General features: G+C 37.5%; 1 pseudogene; it reads right to left on the bottom strand.

The window, feature by feature from the left end:
* Window positions 1–552: 552 nt before the first annotated feature.
* LOC108960346 lies at window positions 553–15,539 on the bottom strand (annotated as a pseudogene).
* Window positions 15,540–16,519: the final 980 nt, after the last annotated feature.

Here is a 16,519-nt window from a genome sequence, read left to right as displayed (position 1 = left end):
TGGTTTAGAAATTAGGATTTACGAAGTTGCAGCAGATCTGCTGTTTTGCTTTGCCGGGTTGTAGTTGTAGTAGCAGCAGCGAATCACCCGCCTTTGATGCGGAACACTTCAATTTTCGTCGTGGGACGTCAACTTTATCAATATTTACTTGGCCCCCACCTCTCAGATCTCAGGGTGAGCAGATGAACCCATTGAGGTTTCGGTTTCAACTTGTTTGATTCTTTTGACATTAACCTAGGATCGTTTAGGGCATTGACTCATGATTCAGATCCACTGATGGAATGGAAGAAGTCTGCTGATGTGGGTAGACATGCAAGTATCGAGTTTCTCTTTCATCATTTCTCAAAGATGGGAAAGGTGAAGTTGGCCAACCATCATCCACACTAAAGACAGAAAAAATTCGTGTTGCTAAGAAAATTCTTGAGTAACAACATATAACAGGTCGAGCTCGCGAACAAAACACGTCCAGAGCAAGAACGTGCCACTTTGCACATTCGCCATTCAAACGAATGAAGAACTTCCATAATAGATTCCCTCCCTTGTAGTGGCAACCATCCCCATTGTTATTGTGTAAAGAGGAAAAAGTCGCAACATCATCTCTGTTCGAACAACAATATGGAAAGAAACAGCACGAATAAAACCACCAAACCACAAGCCACTGTCTTTAGGCTTTCCCCACTAATAAGTTCACAATGCACAATTACTGTGCTGCATAGACTACTTGTTTTCTTTATATTATATATACCTTCAGTTTCAAACGTAAGCGAACCAGAAACTTCGGAGAGAAATTTAAGAGCTAAAGCCCCAATTCTTTCGAGAACTAATTTACTTAGAACACAACAAACCATTTCTTACTCTCTCTTCTGCCAATCAGTATCCAGAAGTATTGGATAGAGATCATTAGCGGATGCAGACGAAGCGGTTCCAGTCCATAGCCCATCGGGGGACATACTCTTGGTGATATTCTCACCAAGTGCCTGATGTTCGTCACCTCTAAAATGCTTCCTCATGGCGTCAATTTTCTCCTCAGTCATGATAGCGCCCTCCGAGTCCAGCACCGGAATAGCAACCTTGCCTTCAAGCATGCTAACCACAGACGACATCAGCGGCCTAAGTGCTGGAGTCGCATTAGTGCACATCAGAGCTACCTTTATCAATGCCAGCGCCTCCTCTTTGTCAAAGTGAGAACTGAGCCTCCGATCAACTAGATCCATCAAATTTCCTCTCTCCTTCAAAAAGCATGCCTAGAAAATAAATGAAAAGTGAAGATATTTCCCTTTCCAGACTTCAAGTAATGACCAGTTGCAAAATATGTTCTAAATAATAAAACACGAAGAAGGAAATATATTATGTCCCTTGATTATTACACAACAAATGTAGTTGATAAGCACCTGCTAGTTTTTTATTTTTGTTAAGGAGCACCTGCTAGTTTTTCATCTTCGTTATAGGGTATAAATGGATAAAAAGAATTGAATGAGTCAATGTGGATCGAACATAATTTCTTTACTGATTAAAAAATAGAAGAAGAAGTTAGTAACTCCAACATCACTTAGTAATGGATAAAAGGTTGCCAAAAAACTACCAACATTGCTTTAAATTCGCCAGCTCTTATTGAGTTTTATCGGCACGAATTATTTTCCAGTGTCGTTACATGAAATGGTAGACAAGCCCTTCAATGTTTTACACCATCCATTGCCTTCTACTCTCAATTCTAGTTTAACAAGAATACATGATTATGCAACTCAGGCGGCAATCAGATTTAACGATGACTAACAAATAATTGTTTTTTCTAATGATTGTTTACTCAAAGCAATACAAAATCTAACTTAAGGACTCAATTATATGAATGTGAAAAAAGTTATACCTCAATCGAAAGTATATGGATATTCTGGTCAAGACATGGTCTTGAAAACTTTTTAATTTACCCGTAATTGCCAAAATTCAATAGTAGTCGAAGGACTTGTTTGATGCTAATGAAACTACAGGGAGCATGAATGTCAAGCATAAAAATATAAAAACTAAGACTGAACTATCCCAAATTTAAAGGACCCCAAATTTCAAGGATACAAAAAAAGATTCTACATGAAAATTCAGTGTAGATCAACATAATAAGAAGAATTGGATTAATTTGAAATGACAAATTGCACTTAACAGCATAACAATTCTTAAGTAGGTTTCAATAGCTGGTAATTGTAAACTCCTTTGCAACCATTAAAGTGCATGTGAGGACTTTTATACTACGCTCACGCTTCCATAATCCATTTTCCACCGACACAAGCAGATATAGATATGGATACGATCATAATTGAAATGATAGAGTTGATTACCCAATCAAGTATATAAAAGCATTCCTCATTTTTTTGGGAACCAGTGTTGCTCTGGCCACTAACAACTTCTAAGGCAACGATGCCAAAACTATAGATGTCAGCTTTGTCAGTGAGGTAACCATGCATTGCATACTCAGGTGCCATATATCCACTGCACAACAAGAAAAGAGCTTGTGTTTGTAATGAGGTAACTACCTTAAATAGCACATACTTAATATTCCTAAAATTCAAAAGAAAGAGACATTCCTAAATTTGAAGCTATAGAGGAAAAAAACAAGCGCATCCTAAAATTTTCTGATAGAATACACTGAGAATATTTCAAGAAAAAAAAAAGACCATTGTTGTTCTATATGGTTATCAGGCTCCATAGATGACTTTATAACTTGGAAAAGAGGTATTCTGACCGAAAAATGATTTTGAAATTCACTTGAAAGTGCATCATCTATGTTAATGTCATGTGAGACATATTTACTAAAATTGTGTTTTTCATACATAGGAGGATATACAGATAATTTATATTGAAATTTTTAACTTACAGTAGTTGTTGTTCATTAAATTGTTTTGCATTAAGTTGTTTGTCAATGGGAAACATAATAAAAAAAAAATTAAATTATGCATCAATATAGACTGTTAAAATGTACTGCATCATAATTGTCTCATAATAATTTCACAAGCTTTTTGTCCGAGTGAACGCATTAAGTAGGGCACATTGAATTACCATACGAAATGTTTATCTTGAATTGTTCTTATTGCAGTAAATGGAGCACATGGGATATTATCAATCTTTAGGAGGATATGAACTTTCTGGAAATTGCATTAGATTATATGAGTTTGTTGAGATAATGGAAATTAGTTAATGTTATAGTTCTTTTTTGTTGAATTAATGTTAGAGTTAGTAGAATGAACTTACAATTATCTTTTCCCTAATTAATCACATTCTTTTCACAAACAAGTTGACTTTTCACATGTGTTAACGCAAACGTTTGAAACATGTGAACATTATTTATGTTTTTTCATGCGTACACAATAGAAACATGGGTGAATTAGCTCTATTACCTATAATACTAAGTTTAATTCAAAGTAACATTTACATAAGTCATTATCAGAGTGTCATTACTTAATGGTAGAGTATGTGAAATAACTTATATTTTTTCCTTAATTAACGTGAAGAGTGGTGGGACACACATAAAGCTTTGTGGTTAAGCCAAATTTGTTGAGCACCATGCTTTGGGATGATGTGAATGCACCACAAAGCTCCATTCAATTCACTTTTCTCAAATCAGACTAAATGTTTCTATTCCATGCTTCTATGTTGTCACTGGCTCCTACTTAGGTTAACAGGAACAAAAGGCAAGAAACTTACTAAGTTCCAGCAATCTTGGTGCTAATATGTGTGTTGTCCTCCTCATCAAGCTTTGCTAAACCAAAATCTGATATTTTAGGGTTGAGATCTTTATCCAGTAAAACATTGGTAGCTTTGATGTCTCTATGCACAATCTTTAGCCTTGATTCTTCATGAAGATATGCCAAGCCCCTGGCAATACCCACACATATCTTGTGCCTTGTCCACCAATCCAATTTTAACTGAAATTCTTCAGGACCTTCATTTGTATCAAAAGACATCAAAGCTACTTTAATCATGTCTCATCAGCTGAAGTCAATGAAGAAAGTGTGATATCAAATTACCAAATAAAGCACGAGCAAGACTGTTATTTTCCATGTACTCATAAACCAACAAAAGTTGATTTCCTTCAATGCAGCATCCATAAAGTTTCACAAGATGCGGATGTTGAAGAGCAGAAATCATCCCAATCTCAGTCACAAACTCACGATTTCCTTGCTTGGATTTTGATGAAAGCTGCTTCTTGCTATAGTCGTGCCATCTGACAGAAGACCCTGCAATTGAACTTTGGCATCAGATCCATGCTATCAAGATTCGGTTACATTGAAGGCTGCCTTCTTCAAATCTTTTCCGAGAGCAATTCGAGGAAGTTGGTTCAGCGATATTCCTATATACCTTGTACACAGAACCAAAACCACCTTCTCCAATCTTATTGGCAACATCAAAATTGTTTGTGGCAGCTTTAATCTGTCGCAAGGTAAATGAACCAATTTGCAATGCTAGAACCTTCAAATCTGCACAAGGTTTTGGATCTTTTAAGAATTTGGAGTCAACAGCTAAAGTATGTAATCTACCATCTAACAAAGGCGTAGCAATTCATTCTCAATGTACCGGAAAACCTCATAATGACTATTTGGTCTGAGCAAGTTCAGTACTGAATATTTTAGCATCTTGAAATTTATTTTTTATATACTTTGGCATTGGTTGGCAGTATGTACTTTGAAAAAAAGAAGAAGAAAGGATGTCTTCAGGGTATTTAGTAGTGGGGGAAAGGAAAAATCATAGAAAAAGCTCAATTTGGATAAGTAAGGCAAGGTATGTATGTTTCGATGTCTTGTATATAAAAAGTTCTGATATTTATTTTTGATGTCTTGAAACGTAGATTTAGTACATATATGGTCGATTGCCACCCCCAAGTATACCCAACACACACACACACACACACACACACACACTATCCCTTCATTTTTTGGATTTCCAAATAAGAGTTTAGTGAACCAAATGGATCAAGGACTCTTTAGCTGTATCATGGCTTAATAATAATAATTTGTTTTCTTCAGTGTCAAGTCAAATTTCCAATGGAATGCACAAATTTCATGCAATATTTACTAGGGATTCATGTAATCTAGTTGCGTATTAATGATGCATCATGCATCATGATTACCCTTCCCCCCACGAGGAGGAGGAGGAGGAGGAGTGACAATGCACAAATGTCATGCAACAATAGTTTTGCTGGGGATCCATGTAACCTTGTTGCAGTATTAATGACACATTGTGATTACCCTTCCCCACCACAAAAGGTAAGAAGAACAGTGGTGCACCAACAGTTTAACAGGACAACTGTGTGCAGAAGAAGAGGAGTGACGCGCCAACAGTTTGATAGGACAACTGTGTGATCTAGCTGATATATAAAAGGTGCAACGTGACTACCCCCCTCCCCCACCAGAATAGGGAACAGGGACAATGTATTCACAGTGCATAACATTCTTGTATATCTTGACAGATATATGTGAACTAAATATCAAAGACTCCAGGGAAGCAACTACCTTGTGTCATTCCATCTTTACGTCCAAGACGTCCTCTCCACCAAAGGATAACCCGGATAAGAAAAACTACAAAAACTATAGTAGCCACAATCCCGACCACTGTGCCTGCAGATATGCTGGTTGAATCTGGTGAATTGGGCAATTTTTGTGAGGGTTCAAAGTCTGCAGTGAAACTATCAGATTAATGAGCAAAGGAAGATATCTCCTTTGGAACATAATACTAAATAAAAAGGGACAAAAAGAAAAGAAAAAAAATCTACTCTTCATTCTCAAAGCTGTACTATATAATAATGCAGGTGCAATGGTCACTGATCCATAGCAGAAAAGTGAACAAGGCTATTGTTTCATAGTCTGAATAGAAGGATTAAAGATACACAGAGCAAACATTCTCAGAGAGAAAGAAAACAAAGCAAACCATAGCCAATTTTTGACTCTTAAGAGAACAATAATAGATCCTGGTCAGCTACTGTAGAAATTTATCTGATCAATTGTAACAGATGCCAATGGCCTGAATCCAAGAGTGGACATTTGCAACCAAACCAGGTAGCTGAATTGCCTATTGATGACTTCTGGTGCAAGACAAAACACACGTATTTGTTTCCAATATGAATGCGAGTAACTTTCTCAATAGAGAAGCACCAAGTGAAACATGGAATTGTCTATCTGCATACCAGGATAGACAGAGATAGCAGCTATAAGAGGACCATAGACGACTTTCCTAAGTATAGCGTCGGTTCCTTTCCCAGCCCAATATAAGCGTATCTCCAGAGTGCTCTTGTTCACGTTGGCAGTGAAATTTCTTATGACCTCCTTTCCAACTCCACCTGCTTCAATCGCAATGTTGAAATCTTTCCACACCAATTTTCCCTGAAATAATGTTTAATAGATTTGTTGAGTGTCTCAACACTGAACAAGGTAAACTTTCGGTTTCAATAGAACGTACAAGTTGTGAAAAGATCATGATTTGCAAATACAAGGTATTTAGATAAAACAACCCAACCGTAACACATTGAACGCTTTATATGCTTTACATATTAGAATCAGCTGTACATAATGCCCAAATTTACCTGTATATAAACATTAAAAGCTCGCCTTCCAAGGCTTGTATAACTTTTACTGCCGGTGAACATTATCTCGGCAAAATGAAGGCTTACATTGTAGGTCCCGTTCATCAGACAAAAAGCATAATAAGTTAGAGATATTGGAGAAAGCCGTGCATTTATGTAAAGCTGGGCATTGTTTGTGGACAGTACGGATACATTGTCAGCTATATATATCTCTGATTCAATTTTGTCATCAAGGAAGTGGCCAGTGCCACTGTAACCCCAGTAACGTCCACTTGGGAAGGAACTGAAAGCAGCTGCAAGAGGCCCTCGATCAGCACTGTACGTGTTGTTCCCTATTGTTACTTCGCTCCCACCACAATTTATGAAGAGATTATGCAAATCTGGAAGGAGTACAGCCACAAAGAGAAAAATCAAGTTTTTCTTTTTCTTAATACGGAGTGGACTTTCCAGACACGCTAGGTAAACTAGCGTTCCCTTATCAAAAGATCACATAGAAACCCCCAGGTTTTTAAGCAAGACATTAATTCATGGAGGCGGCTTTTAAAAATATCTAGAGTAATGATGCATTAATCATCAAATATTGACACAATAGCCCAGAGGAGAGTTGATAAGGAAATCAATTTGATAAGAAAATACAGAGTACGATGCAGTATCAGGGTTTGATGATAATGATAGGATATACAGCAGATCAACTTACATTTTAAACAATGTTGACCTTTCGAACATGCGGCAAGCCCACTTGTGACAGGATATGAGGTTCTGAGCAAGTCAACAAAGATTTTAATGTTACCATCATCATCATTCTGAATGAAGTTCCATGCTATGTACATAAACAACTAAAATGCAGGTTCTTCGAAATCCAAGTCTCTTGGTGAAAAAATTAATCTCAAACATACATATTGTCAACCGCCAAGCTTGCGAACAAGTTGCTGTAGAGAAAAGACAAAATCAACGTTCAGTAGAGAAATGAAAATTTTGTGCACTTGCAGGATTATAAGTCACTCGTAACCGCACATTTGAGGGGAGCCCAGACTTAAACTGAAGGAAATAGTACATACACAGATCCTTCTTCACATCCTGAGTCTGTAGCTTCAAAGTTGTTGTATGATAGATCACTACACAGAGAAATAGTCAGCCGTTTTTGAAAGATACACTAAAAGACATTTTATCAAATGATTATTATGTACAAAAATGCAGACCAGTTGCAAAATATGGACAGGTAAGGCAAGTTATAAGGCGAAAGCATCACCAGATGATGAAAGCAATAGTCCATCTTTATTCAAGATATTTTATTTCGGAGAACTGCTTATGTGAATATTTTTAATTTACTATGAGAATAACAATCTGTTTTGAGCAAAAAAATATAAATAACAAATAATTAGAAAGTTGTGGGGTTCACTTATTTAAGAATTTGAACTCCCAATATACTCTTATTTTAACAATAGTCCAAAGATTGTTACACACTAACAGAGAAAGACTAATTGGAGTGAACAGAGACTTTAGATCTAGTCGGAGTGCACAAATGCATGTTTACATAGTAATAGTAGAACGGACATGATGTATAAGGAAAAGAGGCAAAAATAGAATTATGATTCCAACGACTACAAAGTCGAATCTTCTTATTAAGGAATATGCAGACCACCCTTTAAAAATTTAAACTTCCTCATAAGAGCTTCATTCTGGCGCCCATAGGATAATATCAACTTTCTCCTAGGCACACTTATTTTGGTTGTAGAGTTCCTCAAATACACAAACCCATAATCATTGTTATCATAAAGAAATAGCTCAAGCAAGTAATCATACTGTGCAGGTGATGCGTTGTGCAAATTTTCAAAGAGAATTTATGGGAAGCAAAGGTTTTCCAAATGTTAGTTTTATCATTCCAAGAGGTTTGAAAAAATCTAGAGCTGGGAGGGGTTTTTTGTAGAGGGGGAAAGTGGGGCCAACTTGGCACTTCCAAGAAAATCCACTTTATTTTCTGTCATGCTTACCATACAATTCAGCCTCTTGTCTTGCCTGTAGCATTTCAAAAAACAGATCCCAACAAGGAGAAAGGTACTTATGATGTTTCTGTTAAACTCCTTAGGCTACAAACTATAAAGATGCAAGATGGGAATGCACAATTGCTTACTACAGTGCAAGATTAGCAAGAAAGAGCTAGAAGCAAGTGCGGGATTAAGCAAGACAATTTTTCAAACAGCGAAGCTTACACATTTTTTTCACTCTTCAGGATCCAATCAGGGACTGCTCCAGTCAATTGGTTTCCAGTCAGATAGCTAAACAATATTATTTGATTGAGTCAGTTCCTCGTGTACTCTATGCACTCAAACTGAAAACTTATAGAGTTATACCTTGAAAACGCATTATTTAGCAGATTAGAAGCATTTAATTATTAGTGGTGTAGAAAAAAAAATCAATTAACTAGTAATATCAATATAGAGCTTTCAGCTAGAGATGAAAGATAAAGGAAATCAATGACAGAGGAAACACTAGATCCTAGCAAAACTTGGAGTGCATGGGAAAGAATTACCATAACACTAGTACAGAAAGCTAAACATAATGAAGGATACACTCATACTAGCTTATTAAATATTTCCTCGCAATAATGTTCTTGTCCTTCTAAGACATAAAATAAATAAGGCTTAATACCTTGAAAAACCCCAAACTGGTATATTTGTGACAAATTTACCAAAAACTATTTTTTTGACCATGAAAAACCCCAAACTGGTACACTTGTGACAAATTTACCCCGATGACCAAAAACCATAAACGGTACATTTATAACAAATTTACCCCAAACTAATTTATTCGACTACAAAAAACCCCAAACTGATAAATTTGTAACAAATATACCATTAGCTAAATTGGATTAATACCACAAAAAAATCACAAAAATTGTAAAATGTGACAAACCGATCATAAAATCCCAAATTGGTATACTAATTAATTTTCACGTGTCATTTAACTTAATAATTTAACAATAAAATTTAACAAAAACTAATATAGGGTAAATTTGTCACAAGTGTACCAGTTTTGGGTAAATTTGTCAAAAGTATACCAATTTGGGGTTTTGGTGGTCAAAAATAATTTTGGGTAAATTTGTCACGGGTGTACCAGTTTGGAGTTTTTTAGGGTATTAGCCCAATAAATAATGAGGGAAGATGTGCCAATGTCAAAACAGTCATTTTCAAGAATAGGGACAAGACATCAAGCTCCTAGCTGCAGACGTTCTAATCACCACGTGAGAATTGCACTCACCAAACAATCTAGGGCCATTGTTATGGAAAGAACCAAAGAGAGAGCCTAAGGACTTTTGCTATGTTAAATCTCCTATTCATCATAAAACAGGTGCACTGTACAAGCATTAAGTACATACACATTCAATCTGTCAAATACTTAAGTAACACTGATCCATTTAATCTTTTCCAGCCTAAACAAGTAACTCTATTGAAACTTGTGAATCATGCCCTTTAAGCAACATAATAACATTGATCTATGCCTGCTCCAAGACTAGAGTCCCACCAAAATAATTACTTGACAATAATCATAACTTCATAACCCAATTTATTGTAAACTTAAGATGGTGCAATGATAAGTATTCGCGACACGAGGACTTTGAGAGTTGTAAATTGGATTTATTATCATGGTCTGAGTTCTACTGATAGCTCGACTACTTTACTATAAAAAGCTGCCTATAGCTTGGCCACTAGAACAATTTGGGATTTTAGATTCTTCTATAAAATACGGAAAAGAAGCCTCATTTCTGCATCGAAGTACTTACATATAATCCACCACTTCCAGACTGCTGAAGGAGCTAGGGATTATTCCACTCAGTTTATTGAAGCTGAGGTCTCTGCAAAGCAATTTAATGTGAAGGAGACAATTATAATGAGAAGATAGTTTTAACCGACTCCTACTGGACACTCTTTGTGCATACTTCAGAGGATTGTACAAACACAGACTCCATCAATGAACATACATGTCCAGTTCAAATGATTAGACATACAGGTCAACTGCCTAGTGCCTACGCTTTCTACTGGACATTCATTTCCAGAGGCATTCATCACTAAAATCCAAGTTTCAAGTTATCACATGTTGTAGCCATACAAAACTTCTGCTGTAAATTTTCTGACGTAAATCAAATTTACAAATTGGAAATGTCAATTCATATAACTAGAAATGCTACTTGAGTGCTAAATTGAATGCATCCCGAGGAATGTAACATATTATAGTTTAAATCGGGAGATTTATCTAATAGGACCAAAACTAAAGCAAATCATAATCTACTGAGCAGATCTCCTTCATAACAATTTATTCATGAATAAAGGGATGAGGACTAAATATTAGGGTGCTTAGAAAGTACAATATCAGCTTGAGTGAATAAAAAATAAAAAATAAAAATAAAGTGAGGATTTCAAAATACAGGAAAGCATGATTCTGCAATTCGATATAAATATCAATGGAGAAATTAAAACCCAGTCGAACCGAGAAAAGGAAATGGAGTATATGATAAACCACTGCAGAACCATAGAAATCCGGTTATCCAAAATGGCAAAAAAGCAAAGAATAACCGCTGCTTGTTGATGATGACAGAATGGCAAAAAAGTGTTGTTTAATGTAGCATTTATAAAATCTTACAGAGATGACCAGATGAAGGAGAAGAATTGGCTTATATAGAGATGCACATGAAGGCATACTCTTGTTTGAAATAAGAACGTCATGGCTGACAAATATACGGCAGTCGAGCATGAAACTCCAGTTAAGGCTGAGATTCGAGAATGTAAACCACTAGAAGGAAAGAGTCCAAACAATCAATCACTAGAAGTCTCCATTTTGCATTAATGATCTTAAGAAGATAAGATAACAAATCAAAGGAAAAGTGAATTAGACGAGATGGGCACCATAGCTGAGATAAGAATTCTTGTGGTTTCTCTTCCTGGAAAAGTGAAAACAAAGAGAGAAAATGTCCATATACTTCTGAGTGAAACTTTATATTCTACAGCAGAGACCACAATCACCAGAGAGTTAAATGCCACATCACAATTCACAATTCACAAATTCAGCAATATCAATAGAAAAGATCAAAACTCCATTGAAGTCGGTAAGGGACCTTCAAGCCATCTTAAATATAACTGTAACCTATAGTCAATTATAAACTAGTAGAAAATCACTCATTAAGGGTAAAATTATCTATTCTCCTAGGAATAGGAACAGGAACAGGAGAAAGCTGTTTTCCACTCACAATACTTGTAGATTTGTCATTGCTGCTAGATAACCAGGTAGCTCTCCTGTGAGATTGCAGTTCCTCATAATCCTATAAGAAAATGGCATTGATATTGTCACATTGCTAAGACAGTTTGGCTCTTTTGCATAAAGTAAACTATCTGTGAAGGAACATTGGTCTCACAATGTCTTGATATTTGCACTGTTAAGTTGTGGAACTCGGGACTCGGGTCCATCGAGGTCACTTATTCTCCTGCATATCAAAATCAAATAGGGAACTTTATTTGATCAATACCATCTTAAAGAAAGAGAGATCAATTGAACTGCCAAAGCTCCATACTGACAAGTCAGACAATTTCTTCAAAAGTTCAATCCCAGAGGGAATTGGCCCTTGCAATCCACTTCCTTGAATGACCCTGATGATACAATTCACAGATTATATTATCTTAGGAGTATATCTATATTGACCGACTTAAGAGGTGAAGAAGCGTTAAGCCTTACAGTTTTTCGAGATTTGTCAAGTTTTGAATAAAATCAGGTATCTTTCCCATGAACTGATTATCACCGAGTCGCCTACAGTGCATTAAACTACAAGATTGATATGCAGAAGAAAGGATAGAAATCTGTAAATATCAGTAGAGTTTGTGGAAACTGGAAACTAACAGGTCCTGCAATGCCATCAATTTAACAAATGTTTTGGGCAGCTCCCCGGTGAAATTATTTGACGTAAGGTACCTAAAACAAGAAAAACCGATGGTATCACATTGGTTAATTGAACTTGAATGCTAATCTCTCAACAGACCAATGGATATAATTCCCTCGCCAGACACAAAATCATCAGCGAATAAAATGTGACATCCGGATTTTCGCCGGATCTCGAGTACGTAACGGTTCGTGACAGGTCAACGAATTTGTCGTCGGACTGCGTCATTGGCGCCACTTTCGACCGTCGTTTCATCATTTCCATCACCAGACCCAGACATCAAATAGTCTTATAATGTACCATCGTAGTCACGTCTTTGCCGCATCGAGATGATCCGACTTTTGTATAGCTTATCATCTCGTCGAAAATCTTCTTACGTAACTCTCGAGACCAGCCCTTCCACATTTGTACCTTCCTAAAGCAAACCTTTCGTGCAAGCACCCGACGTCTCTAGATACACACCCATTCGGTGACGAACAAGATGGGGATCTTACCATGCATGAAGGGCCATGCAATCACACTAACCATTTCTCCTCCATGCGACACATTAAGACATACGTGCATGGAATGGTCCCTTAGTTGGCTGATGATTTAGATAAGTTGACTCACTTAGTCAACTAAGAGAAGCTACGTCCACTATCATGCATGCAAGGAGGGAGAGCCACGTCCCTCTTCCATGCAACAAGCGGAGACGTCGGCATCAAGCTGCTTCTTCAATTGACCGCCACTAAGACCTCTTTCGGTTGACCCATGTGGTCAATTAACGGAGGGACACGCCGCTGCATGCAGAAGGAGAGTTGGCGACCAAAATTCTTCAAGGACAGCCACGCACTGCTCGAGCTGTCCTCGTCTCTTCGCTGCCACCAAGGAGGGCGGTTGTTGACTGGATTAGTCAACCCGCGGGAGGAACGAAACCAGCTACAGAAGCAGCGAGCAAGGGAGAGACACGTCCCTTGCATGGGACGTGCGAGCTGTCTCACGCCCGGCCACGAGTCCCTCGGCTGTCCTCGCTGCGTGCTGCCACGAAGTGGAGGAATTGTTGAATAAGAAAGTCAACAATGAAGAGGGCAGCGATTTCCTTCTTCATTCGGCGAAGACCAACGCAATTCCCTCATTTTTCTTCGACGCCAGTCTCTTCTTCCCTCTCACGCTCGGCCGCTCCATTTTCCTCGACAGCAAACTTTCAGCGATTTCCACCTAAGGTTTTAACGTCGTTCCGCCCGTGCTTCGTCGACCACTCGCACCACCCAAGCCACCAACCTCCCGCGCCGTTGTAGGCTTGAGTTTCAGTCGCCATTGTGTCGTTATCGTTGTGAACCGGTGTATTTGCTAGCCCGGTGAGTTTAGGCACTAAACTTTTCTTAGTAGGCTAATGGCGTTTAAGAGGTGCTTAGATTTATTTAAGTGCAATTAGTTTAATTATTAAATACTTTTCCGAAAATTAGGCCGGGATAGCTAGTGATCGGAATTTTGTGCCGATTGCAATGATGTGGTTAATTTCTGCAATTGATTGTTAAATTGTGAAAATTGAGTGCTGATTGGAAATTTGGTCATTTATTTCAATATTTGTGAATTTCAATATTTATTCAAAAATTCCGAGTGTAGGGTTTTAAACACCGAAAATGGTTTTATATACTATATAAACCAGTGGAATTTTGAAAAAAATGTTATGAATTTTCTAGGTCCAATCTAACTATGTACCCACACATGACTATTTTTCATCGGAAGTTTTTAATACGATGAAAATAGGCTAGGAACACTATTTTAATTTAGGCATTTGAGTGCAATGCACGGTGTCCTGAGCTGAGATTGATTGGTCGTGTGTTGGTTAAGAGAACCCGTCCCCGAACTATGTCGGATGGGCGTTATCCTATATGGGTTACCCATTCATTGGGTTTCGGGTCACGATGGGTCACGGACCTATGCCCTTGGAGGAAAGCCATCTTTGAGAGACGTAGCTGTGCTCAATGGGGTGAAACGATGTCTGGCTACGCCAGTAGACTGCCGAACTTCAAGTAGGCCGTGCCCTAGAGCGGGCGTAATTATCAATTGTGTGAGCGTGTTGAGTGAAATATCTGCACTAGATTATGGGACAAAATTGTGTGACATGAAATGAGACGTGTCGTAACAATTTGGCTCTATAATCAGGACCCTTGTGCTGATTTGAGAGTTGAGTGTGGCGTTCCAGTTGTTGGAGCTTAATTATTGCTCATATTGGTATGGCTATCTGTGATATAAACTGTATTGACCTACAGGGTGAATCTGAGACGAGGTAAGTCCTTTATGCTAAATGCGTGATTCTGTGGTTAGGATGCCTCTAGGCATATTACCCTCCTAATCGGGGTTTAGAGTATGGACTCGCTGAGATTTATATCTCACCCCATTGTGGGACAATTTTTCAGGGTCATTGAGTGGAGGACTTGGAGTCGAGAGGAGGTGATGTGAAGTGTAGGTCAGTTAGGATCGTTTCATTTTAGAAAGCCAGACCTTATAGTCTTTTGGCCATAGACTTGTACATGACTCAATTGGTTTATGAAAGTATGTTTTGTTTGTAAATTTGTTGTCCTACTATTCTATCCCGAGATGATTACTGTCAAGGGATTTATTTTCGCTTCTGCATGTGCTTAAAAATGAATGGGTTGGCGACTCGTCCTGGAAAGTCGTAAAATATTATTGACCAAAGAGGGATGGGCACGCACTCGAGGTTTGGGGCATGACATAAAAACTCGATGCCTAACACAGGAATTTGAATCAAGAGACTCACAATTTATTTAACTGGGATAGGTACCCCAGCTCTGGAGGTAGAGGTCCAGAAAGCCAATTGATCTCAACGTTTCTGAGCGGAAGAGAGTTGATATTCTCAGCATCGATCAACTTTAACACAGCGAAGAAGCCAAATGCGAGAGGCAGGATGAGTGATCACTTACAATTCCTGAAGTGTGGATATGTTTCCCAGCTCCTTCGGGATTGGACCAGTCAATCGGTTTCCGTGTAGAGAACTGCACCCACATCATCCCGTTTCCCCCAATCAATAGAAGAGACACTCGCATCTCTATGCCGCAATGCGCGTCAGAGAGAGAGAGAGAGAGAGAGAGAGAGAGAGAGAGAGAGAGAGAGAGAGAGAGAGAGAGAGAGCACATACATGTAGACCAGGTTCGTAGAGCCCCATTCTATCGGAATTGTGCCGCTCAGGTAGTTGCGGGTGACATCACTGTTTACAGAGACAGATGCTTGTGAAGAAGAAGAAGAATAATGGATAACGGAGAAAGAAGAATAAAGAGGCTTACAACTTTTCGAGGTAAGGCAATCTGAATAGTCGCGGTGGGAGAGTGCCGGGAAGCGACTGAGATTTGAGTACTCTGTTTTCACATGACAAAAATGATTTTGGAGAATGGCTACATACATTATACATCTACATACCAATTGATTAAAAAAAAAAAATCTTAGAATTGCCCCACAAAAAGAAAATATAGCTAACGGGAAAAAAAAAAACAAGCATGACTTAGAGCAGTGTCATTTCGTGCATGGCAATTATATAATCGCTCATTTGGTTGTAACGATGAAATAAGATTATAATGTAATTGAAATTGAAATTTTTTGTTTAAATAACTATAATACCATTACGCTATTTACTTTCATGAAAACATTTGTAATAGGGGGAAACGGAATTTTTAAAATACCCCTAAAACCAGAGTTAAAGAAAATAATTAATTATTCCTTTAATACTCAATCATAGTCCATGAGTTTAACACTCATACCAATCACTAGATATATAATTTATTAAGATAAATATAATTTTATAGTAATTATAACTTTAGCATCCAATCATAAAATGTAATACCCCATTTATATTCAAGATATTACAATTAATATATACATTTTTATCTATTATTCAAAATTTAACTTATGAGTATGATTTAGATTTAAGCATTAATGTGATTTATTATCAAAACAAATATAATCTATTACACGATATGTGATTTATTATCAAAACAAATATAATCTATTACACGATAAACAGTATGGTTGAA

This window comes from Eucalyptus grandis, chromosome 6, assembly GCF_016545825.1.
Source record: "Eucalyptus grandis isolate ANBG69807.140 chromosome 6, ASM1654582v1, whole genome shotgun sequence".
NCBI classification, from domain to species: Eukaryota; Viridiplantae; Streptophyta; class Magnoliopsida; order Myrtales; family Myrtaceae; genus Eucalyptus; species Eucalyptus grandis.
The sequence above is the reverse complement of the archived record's forward strand: the minus strand, read 5'-3'. Positions and strand labels throughout refer to the sequence as shown.